Below are 4,993 nucleotides of genomic sequence, written 5' to 3'. Positions count from 1 at the left end.
GAATTTAGAATGCTGAGATTTTTAGCTACCCGAGCTAGCGGAATGCACTGGGATTCAAGGTCTTAAAGGTGTTTTCAGACAAAATGTGGAAGGGATCTTTTGCCCAAATGTCATTCACAAGACTCTGACCATGTGTTTGTTTTCAAAAACCAATGTAAGCCAATGTAGCAGCTATGTATTAGCTGTAGGCTAACAGCTTACACACCAAATGTCAGACAGAGACAGAAACAGATAGTTGTTGAGGTCATTTACACAGATTTTGTATGAATGTCCCATTACATGCATGTATTTAAATCAAATCTATGTGAATCTATGTCATGAAACCCTGAAATTGATTGGAAAATACTGGAAAAGGCTACCAACATGTTGTTAAATGCTTGAAACAAAAGAATAGAGAAAGTCTTACATGTCGTTTCCACATTCAGACTTAAAAGCACACAAATACGCTGAAGTTGGAAAAATCTTTTCCAAAAGAAATGAGATCATCTGTTTGTGTTCTGCTCAGCAGTTGACTCATGTCCGAATTAACCAGGAGCGTCGCTTTTGCTTGCGCATTTAAAGCACACTCATACATTTTCGACATCACTGCATCAACTTCCACCACCGTCGATAGTGACATCTTTAAACCTCTAAAATACGCTCCACATTTTGCCGAAAGGCTCACTTCACTTCATGTAACACATGAGCAGCTCCTTTAAACATTCTTTTATACCACATTTATCTAGTGTGACAGCTGAATCCCCATTTGAACTTAACCTTGAAAATACAAATTTCCTTTCCTCCTTCCAGGAAAAAACAACACTTTTTTTCCCCATGTACATTCACAACACATCCATGACAGGGACGGCAGACTTATGCGACCTCTGTGGAATCTTCCCTGACTCGAGTGAACCGAGGCATCTGATGACAGCGCAGTGATAACACATCCCAAATACCGCCTGTGGTAACGCCAAAGATGACATGTAGAGATAGACAAATGACGGGGGAGAAAGACAACATAGATTAAGAGGACAAACGCGAGTGGAAGTGACTGATCAGAGCTGTGTGCGGCCATTGAGAAATGTACCAGGTGGAGGATTATTCGGGCGAAATCCCCGTTCACCGTCTCCTCTGAATAATGTTTTTTGGGACAACTGGCGAGTTATGTAGTGCTGCCCAGATTCCCACAGCTTGATTGACAGTTTTCCTTCAGGCCAAATCTGGAACCACTCACCTCGTTCTCACAAAGAGGGGAGGAGGCTTTGGAGCTGGGTTATACAGGGTCACAGAGAGAAGGGGCTGGTGGGTCATGACCAGGAAAGAAAATACATTTTTTGTGCTTATAGATCCCAAATTCTATACTATTTTACCAGATAAACCAACTAAATTTCATCTAGAAGATGAAGCATTCGGAGCCAACTGTTTGGATTTGCACATAACTTGCGGCTATTTCTATGTTTCCCAGCTGGTCGTGACCCTAGGCAGAAGCTAGCTCCCCTTTCTGACATAGTTTCACAGGATTAAATATCACTTAAAGGCAGAAATTCATTAGTCACGTTAACGACACGCCGTGTGGTTTGTAATGATCGGATATCTCTTTTCAGACTGAAACGATACGGCGCATTTTTCTAGTTTTACTTTCAAATACACGAGTGGATCCATGCTCCCCTATTTAAATTCCCCACCAAACATGAGCAGCGAAGCAAAGTCATAACATTTTCCCCATGTGACAAATAACTGGGATAACTAACCAGGGCGCTGCATGACAAATGAGCCAGGTGTAATTCAGATAAGATGCCTTTTAATGCCTCTGAGAACCAGATATGCCGATGGAGAGATAACCTCTTCGCGCGGCAGCTTGCCATTCATTGCTCATGACACCCAAGCTGCCGTCACAAAGTACGGCGCAGTCCCACGTCAATCTGGATTGTTTTCAAAGCAGTGTTCCATAAAGGGGAGAGAAGAATGGATGGGGAGAAAAGACAGGATCAGGGATGTACAACACGCCGCGCCTGGTTCTGACACTTTTCGCCGGCCTCGCTGTGTTTCCACACACCAGAAAGCGACATGGGCAGGATTTACTCGCCCAGGGGCCCCTTTTGTGCTCTCAGCACCGCGCTGATCCCCGCTTCCTCTCTGGCTGCATGTGCAGGCCTATAGGCTTACCTTTTATACCCCTCTCCCTCTCTCTGTGTCTGCTGTAAATAGGCCTAATGTTACAGATGTCTGTGTGCGAGCACAAAGAGCTGAGGCTGAGCACAGAGAGCGGCTCTATTCTGCACTGAGGCGAGCAGAACAGGTGGAAAGAGAGCAATCGGGACACAGAAGATGATCAGATTTCCCCATAAAAAGTTCAATAGCTATGTGTGTGTGTGAACTGCTGCATGTGACGCACTACAGGTGAGCTAAGTGTAAAACCTAGTTCTGCATCGCGTCACTCACTTGTTGGAATATATTCTAGGCGTTAATGAGAAAAATCTGTTGCTCACTTTGACTTTTGGTGCTTTGAGAGTTACACGCTTTTCTGCAGCTGCACCCACTGTACGACTAAAGTGCAAAATGCAAGCAGTAAGTGAAGTTGTCAGAAGTCAGTGCAGCAGCCAGCAGGGTGAACGAGGGCGTCCGTGGGTCCCTCTCTGTGTGGGCTTGACTGACTAGCTGGCAGGGACAATAAGCCATACTGTTTGACCTGCTGCGTCTGTCCCGCTGCCAGCTTCACAGACATTCAAACAGCTATCCTCACTCCGTTGACTCCACAACCAAACACTCCCTCCGAATGTTGAGCTCAAGATATACGTTTTTTTAATCATTACTTGACATTAATCTATCTCCATGTCGGAAAGAATTACCTTTCCGACAGCCGTGCATTAAATAAGAGTAAAGCAAAGTTTATGCTCCTGCCTTGGCATTACGCCTATAAGTACCTCGCCAGAAACGTTAACTACACGTCGCAGCTATGCAGACTGCAGCAACCGTAACTGGTCCAACATTCATTTTCTCATCCATGCCTCTCAGTGTCTGGACAGGCACGGAACATTCGCTCTCACCTCTTAATGCCTTGCAGTTATTTGAGTAAAAGTAACTGTTGCTCAACATTTATTAGCGCCAACCCCGACATGAGCCGCAAACATAGTGGCACAGGAATCACACCACTGTCTAGTTTTTGTTTTTGTTTTTTCTGTGGGTGTATTAACAGACCTGTGCACAGGTATAAATGCTTACAGCATCATTACGTAGGCTCTGTGTAGATTTGTTGCAGAAGTACAAACCAAACCAGACTTAAGGCTTCTGGTCATGTTTTTCATTAAACTATGAGACTTTTGTGGTTTTAGGCCACTGGTGCTTCTCATCGTCCAAAACATACTATGATACCACTGGGCATTACAATTTACCAGTATACGTACGGTATATATTAAAGTATACTGAGAATAGTTTAACTGATGTTGTTCATTTGGCAAATACTGCCACCCATAACGCAATTGAATATTTGTCATCCATTCATAATGCGCAAATCCTAGCAACAAAATAATCCAAACCGAGTGTTGTCGACAGGTTTCTGACAGAGAAGACACAAAGTTTTATTTCAAAAACGACTGTGACCCTAAGCGCAAAACCCAGTTTTCCATATAGTCTTGAACTCAGGTTGTGTTCAGTTAAACTTGGCAGGCAGAGCTGGTAACGGCCACCGAGGCAAGCTGGAATACCCGATTGTTGCTGTTAGCATTGCCAGTTGATAGCACTGCATTGCACAATAGTTTGCACATTTAAAAAACGTAGCAATGTCCGCCGATAAAAAACTGGACAGTACTTTCTGTATGATTGATTTAGTGAGACACAAGTATCAGAAACTCAGTACTCTTGATGCATGGGACAGCCATCTTGGATTTTTAGGTTGGGGGTGGCGAGGTTCTATCAATTTTTCTGAGTTGGAAATCCGATTTGATTTGAAATTTCAACTGGGAACACAGAAATTGCATCTTCCCAGTTCAAATAGAATGCACCTTCTGTCTTAACTCACATGCTTCCGTGCTCAACGCAGCTTTTATCTAATCGTCCTAAAACTTTTGAGGGTTTGGATGACAGTTTATAATGGAACAATGCTTGTTAAGGTCACTGGTGGTAGTTCAACAGGGATCTGTCAGGGTGTGCAGAACTTTCAGTGCAGACTTGCTTTGTCATCGTGCACCTACACACTAGGACAAAACACACAAATCAACCACTGGAATGTTACATTTGAGCACCGGGGGGGGCGTTCACATCTGTTTACGGAGATAACACCTTTTGTCTTTCACTTTCCAAGAAAGCAGCAGGTGATCTTCTCACAGCTGACTGTTGATTCATAGAGCAAACGAGGACACTCTGGATCACTCAAATTCTGGACATACATGCTTTCATTCCTGGCTTGGAATAACAGAATACATGGCACTTCCCCACATCGTGACCAACTGTCAGTTTTGAGTTTCAGGAGGCCGCAGTGTGGTGCATGTGATGCAGTGTGTGTCATACATACCACGGGCAGGAGGGGAACTGGCCAGCCTTCATAAATCAGATGTAATGATCAATCTGGGATTCTTGGATTGAGTCCATCCAGTCAAGGATTTCTTGTAAAACAGTTATTATGAAGAAAGGGTGAATTCAAGGACATTTCATTACATAATTGCTGCTGGAGCACTTTCAATGTTAATTGGAGTCACTAATGAGTTTATGGTAGCCTTATCATGTTTTACTGTACACCATTTTAACATCTATATCATAATGGGAACTTTGTAGTTTTAAATTATATATACATAGATTATGCTTATACCTAGACAACATAAACGCATGTCTTGGGAATACATGCCACAGTATTCTGTCCTGACTCCAGTGAGAAAGAGAGTGAGGTGTTTTTGTGTGGAGGAGGGAGCTCAATTTCCGAGCCAATGGGCACAGCGCAGCGCTCATGTCATTTCTGAACGCTTTAACTTGGTGCCAGAGCTGCGCAGCGCTCAGCCACGGTGAGCTTCCATCACCCTCT

This window comes from Chelon labrosus, assembly GCF_963514085.1.
Source record: "Chelon labrosus genome assembly, chromosome: 23".
NCBI classification, from domain to species: domain Eukaryota; kingdom Metazoa; phylum Chordata; class Actinopteri; order Mugiliformes; family Mugilidae; genus Chelon; species Chelon labrosus.
The sequence above is the reverse complement of the archived record's forward strand: the minus strand, read 5'-3'. Positions refer to the sequence as shown.